Raw genomic sequence first — 6179 nt, 5'->3', positions numbered from 1 at the left:
TAAAGACACTTACAAATAACCTATGAGTGCCTCAAAGAGTATGTCACAAAGCAAATTAGAAAATATTTTTATTAAATGACACTGAAAATGCAACATAACAGTATTTGTGGTTTGCAGCTAAAGCAGTGCTTAGAGGTAAAATTATGACAGTAAATACTCATCTTACAAAAGAAGGTTATAGAAGAGGAAAGTTTCCCTTGACCCACTTAGGGTCCTTGGCTGGATCTGAAAATTAGAATGACAAAGACAGATTAACAAGAGAAAAGTATGCAAATTTATTTAATATAAATCTCACGTGACACGGGAGCCATCATAAGGAAATAAAGACCTGAGGAAACAGACCCAAGTAGTTTTATGCTAGGTTTGATTACAAGTGGACAGTCGTGGAGAAATATGATAGGATCAGAGAGCATGTGGTAAGTGTAGTAAACCGGGGTGAAAGTTAGCAAGGCCTGTTTGTTCAGATTCTTATTAGGATTCCTTTATCTTCAGAAATAAGGATGCTCCTTTCCTTTCTCACATGAGGGCATATGATCTGTTTCAGGGAAAGGGGCAGGGGGAAGGTCAGAGTGACCTCCTTGCTTTTGCTGTCTTCTCAGACTCCTTCAGCTTAAAGTATTCAATAAGCCAAGGTGCCATATTTTGGAGTAGCAAGTCCTGAACCCCATCAATGATCCAAGCTTCCAACTCATGAAATTAGAAAAAGACAAATAAGCCTAAAGCAAGTTGAAGGAAGGAAATAATACAGACAAGAAATTAAGAAAATCGAAAACATAACAATAGAAAAAACTCAATGAAACTAACAGCTAATTGCTTGGAAAGATCAATAAAATTGATAATTTTAAAAAAAAAAACTCTAGCCGGGCTAACCAAAACCACAAACAAATCAAAGAGAAGACAAATACCAATATCAGGAGTGAAAGAGAGACAGAGAGGGAAATAGGGAGTTAGTGTGTAACGGGTACAGGGTTTCAGTTTTGCAAAATGAAGAGTTTTGGAGATGTGATCGTTCACAATAATGTAAATGTACTTAATGCCACAGAACTGTACCCTTGTAAATGGTTACAAAGGTAAAACTTATGTTGTGCGTATTTAATCACAATTTAAAAATAAATAAATAGTGTTTTAAACTTAGCAATGGTTGTTATCAGTACCCCAAAGCAGGATGTTTCAGTGAAGGAGGAGGAGGCTGCTTACCCACAACTGCCGCAAATGCTGCAAGTTGTGGAATTCCACTTGCCCATGGCCCTGACTGACCCGAGCTGAGCAGCCTAGAGAGGCTGGTGCCTCTTTTGGAAATTCATCATCGGATTCTCAGCCTCATGATGCCCAGCAGACACATCTGGTGGTCTCTGGTCATCCTGAGGCCTTTGTTCCTGTGACATAGACCAATTTGTGCAACTATAAGCTGTACTCGGGCCTAGATAACTATTTCTTCTCCAAAGGTCCCAAGCTGAGGGTGCTGACACCAATCTTCAGCATGGCTTCTGACCTGGCCACACAGTGCCTGACAATGGTCTGTGATCAAAGCCTGAGCAATAAAAAGAGATTTCCAAACACCTTGAATGGGTAGACTTGAGTCTAAACAGACCAGATGTCAGAGATTTATCTTCCTCCATAAGAAAAAAGAATTCCCTACCTTCCCTCATTCTCTGTATTTTCTGTCTTCCCTTTGAGTGCTTCTTCACCTAAATTTCTAAATCAAAGACCAGTTATCAGATGACTTGTAGTGAAAACCAGACATCAACCAGTTTTCCTTGGCTTTCAGCTCTGAAAACACTCAAAGTTGATACATCCTAAGAATTTCTGCTCCCTTGGGCCATCTTTTGTCCTTTACAAAAGGTTATTGTCAAAGCTGGGGAGGCCAGGGTTTGTAAGCCCATGGGCAACATACAATTCCAGTGCTCTGTAAAGTCTTCCACTAGGGAGGGAAACAATGAGTTTCCAATATTTTGTAGGAATTTGCCATAATATTGGTATTAGAACTCAACAAAGAGAACTTAAATGGATAAGGTAAATTGTATGTTTATATTTTAAGCATCCATTAATTAAGGAAAAGTATAAAAGTAGGGGTTTTTTTTTTGCTTTTTATGTTTTTAAAAACTTTTTTGAAGAGAAAAAAATAGATTTCAAAAAAATCTCTTGGAAATCAGGTAGCTAATATAAAACATTTAATGGAAGACTTAAAAAAACAAGTTGAGCAAATCTTCCAGAAAGTTGAATAAACAGACAAAAGGAGTGAAACAATTTTTTAAGTCTTAATAAGGTGGTCTAAAGTTAGATTGAGAAAATTTCCAGATACTGAGAACAGAGGAAAAAAGGCAAAGAAAATTATCAAAGAAATAATGCAAGAATGCTCCTAAAAAATGAAAGCCAAGTGTATCCAACACAAATGAATAAAAGACAAAGGGGTATTACTGGAAAATTTCAGAATATGAAGAAAAAATAAAAATAAACAGTAAATCCTCAAAAAAGAAGATAACCCAATAAAACATGTACAAGATATGTGAACAGACAACAATGCATATTGATGAAAAATGAGCACATGAAAATACATGCTCAACATGTTGAAATGCAAATTCCAAGCCCCGGGAGATGCCACTACACACACCCCTTTTAGAATGGCTAAAATGAAAAAGACTGACCATCTGAAGAGTTAATGAAGATGTGGAGCAACTGGAGCCCTCGTACACTGCTGGTGAGGATGCACCACTTTGAAAAATATTTTGGCAGTTTGGCACTAAGGTTGTAGAAATAAATAAATCAATAAACTCCAGAGGAATTAAAGAAAAAGAATCTATGGTAATGGAATACTCCCTAGCCATAAAAAAGAATAAAATAATGCCATTTGCAGCAACATGGATGGACTTGGAGATTGTCATTTTAAGTGAAGTAAGCCCAAAAGAAAAATGCCATATGATATCACTTATATGTGGAATCAAAAAAAAAAGAGGCACAAATGAACTTATCTACAAAACAGAAACAAATACACAAAGAAAACAAACTTATGGTCACTGGGGGGAAAGGGGGTGGGAAGGGATAAATTGGAAGTTCAAGATTTGCAGATACTAATTACTATATATAAAATAGATATACAAAGGGAGAGGGTATAGCTCAGTGGTAGAGTGTGTGCCTAGCATGCACGAGGTCGTGGGTTCTATCTCTGGTACCTCCACCAAAAGTGATAAATAAATAGGTAAAACTAATTACCTCGCCCTCCAAATTTTTAAAAATATATAAATAAAATAGATACACAAAAAGTTTCTACTCTATAGCACAGGGAACTATATTCAGTATCTTGTAGTAACCTATAATGAAAAAGAGCATGAAAACGAATATATGTATATATATATGCTTTATGCTCTGCACCAGAAATTGACACAACATTGTAAACTGACTACACTTCAATTTAAAAAAATCAATGATACATTTACAATAAAAGGAATTTATGGGACAAGCAGAGCAAAGAAAAGTATTTATGATGAATTTGAACTAAGACAGAAGAAAATACTGAAAGCAAATAGATAAGGAGAAGTACACAGGGGTTTAAGAATCCTGGGTTGAAAACTAGCTGCACTGGGGACTAGTGCTTTGACCTTGAATAAGACACTTATCTTCAATAAGATACTTATCTTCTCTTATCCTCAATTACCTGATCTATAAAATAAGGATAATAGAGGGATGAATTTTTTTTAATGAAAGAGGGATAGTAACAGAGAGACTAACATGTACTTATAGTGAAGAAGTACCAGAGCACATACATCATCCCCTGGGAGAAGCCATTCCCTAACCACCTGGGTTACAGGGCTCTCCTGTTCTGAGCATCCCCTCGCTCTCCCCTGTCACTGCTCTCATCATCCTTGTTCTGTCATTACCTTCTGAATGGTTCTCTACTCATTAATTCAGAGCTCTTTGAGAACATATCCTGGCAGGAATCAATCATTCCTATGTCCTCAGAGCCTGCCTAGCCCAGAGCGAGGAGATTGATTCCCAGCAGGTGCTCAGAAAAGATTGTTTTTTGGCTTTGGATTGGGTTTGGGTTTGGGTTGTTTGTTTGGGGTTGTTTTGTTTTGTTTTGTTTTTGGTCTGAGTGATGACGACAGGCAATGCTCATTTGATCAAGTATAGTGATGATAGGATTCAGGACACACTGACCTCAAAATATGGCACCCTGGCATGTGGAATATTTCAAGTTGAATTAATTTAAGAAACGGCAGGTACAGGCAGGATTTTCTGACCTTTCTCTGAAGTAGGTCATAAGACTCTCATATGGGAGCTGCCCTCCCTCTACCTGAAGGAAAGGAACATCCTTATTGCCAAACACACAAGGACACTGCCAAGAATCTGAACAGACAGGCCTTGATGTTTCCCCTAGTTTACTATACTCAGCTCACACTCTTTTCTATCTTACCCATGTTTCCAGGACTTTCCACCCTTCATCAAATCTAGCATAAAACACTTAGGTGTAACCATTTCTTCAGGTCATGTAAAACTTACTATATTAAATTAATATGCTTTTAACTCTTGTTACTTTTCCTTTGTTTCAATGGCCCCAGCCAAGAACTTAGAAGGGTAGGGAAAAATATTTTTTCCTCCCTATACCATTATTAAACCAGCATTTGGTTATTGGAAACAATACATTATAAACAAGAGATCATAGGAAATATCTCCATGCAAACTTCTGTTCTCTTAGAGGGAGGTGTGCAGGAAAGTTACCTCAGCCGGCCTGGGTTGCTCCAATCCTGCACATACCAAAGAAGACTGCCTCCAGGACTGGCCCTTGGATGGCTCCTAAGAGATAACCTCTGAGCCCTTGGAATATTTTGCCTTCTTGAGACCTTGGGCCACCCCGTACCAGCAGGATTGAGTAAGTTTATCCGAACAATGTAATTTACAGTGAATATCTGTTTTTGCTCTGGGGACATAGTGTCTGAGTAGCTGAGGACAGTCACATGAACTCCGCATGCCTATGTGACTAACTCCCAAGAAAAAATATGGACCCCCAAGGCTCAGATGAGCATCCCTGGTTGGTAAATACTTCACATGTATTGTCCCACATCATTACTGGGAGAATATATAAGTGTGTCCTCATGCAATTCTCCTGAGAAGGGACCCCTGGGGAGGAATCTAGCACCTGGTTTCCCTTGGACTTCACCCCACACACCTTTTTCCTTTGCTGATTCTAATCTGTAACCTTTTGCTGTGATAAACCGAACCATGACTATTAACAGCTTCTGGGCCCTTTGAGTCCTTCTAGCAGATCATCAAGCCTGAGGGTGGTCTTGAAGATCTCTGACACAGGGAGTGATTGCTCTTTACCCCACACTGTTTCAGAAGCATCTAGTACCAGGGTATTGCCTACTTTTATATTTATAATGAATCTTGGTCACTACTTCTTTCTCAGATCAACCTCAGTTAGGGGCTCCTTTGGCTAATTCGCTAAGGTCTTCCCATATACAAAGGGGCTGAGGGAAAAACTAACCTCTCAGTAAACACTTCTTGAATAAACAACACTGTCAATCTGGTTATTTGAGTTTCAAGAGTAAGGCATAGATGTCACTTGGCCTTGCAGCAACAGAATCAAGTATGTGAACCCAGTGATCAGTGAGTATGGGAAGCCCAGTTGACTTCTTCCACCCTCGTGAGTCTCCGCTCCTTATTTTCCTCCTGCTTGGGGCCACCCCCACTCACCACTTTTTTCCTAGGTCCCTTCCCTGTGCTCCCCTTTTGCACTTCAACTGCCCTTCTGTTTATGAGTCTGTCTGCCCCACCAATGTAACATTCCCCATGGAAAACACCACATGTATCCATACGTTATTTCCCTTATTCACCACAGTGATAATTTAGTGTAAATATTTTAATTCCTAATTTAGAAATGAGGAAACAGACTCGAAGGATATAGTTACCTTTCCCAACATCACACAGTGTATGTTACAGCCAGGATCAAAACCAATGGCTATTCCATGCCATGGCCTATAAGGAGACAGAGTAGGTAGGACCCAAGTCATTTTGCCTCAGCAAGCTGTCCTGGTCCCATTCCTTCTTCCTATGTTCTAATCCTTTCATCCAGGTCTAGGCCTAGGAACTTCTCATATATTTTCTGTCAAATTAGGATATCTGACATTTAGTCACATTTTTTAATTTGAACCATAGAATTTCAGTCCTTTTAGATCAGGAAA

Source organism: Vicugna pacos, chromosome X, assembly GCF_048564905.1.
Source record: "Vicugna pacos chromosome X, VicPac4, whole genome shotgun sequence".
Taxonomy (NCBI): Eukaryota; Metazoa; Chordata; class Mammalia; order Artiodactyla; family Camelidae; genus Vicugna; species Vicugna pacos.
The sequence above is the reverse complement of the archived record's forward strand: the minus strand, read 5'-3'. Positions refer to the sequence as shown.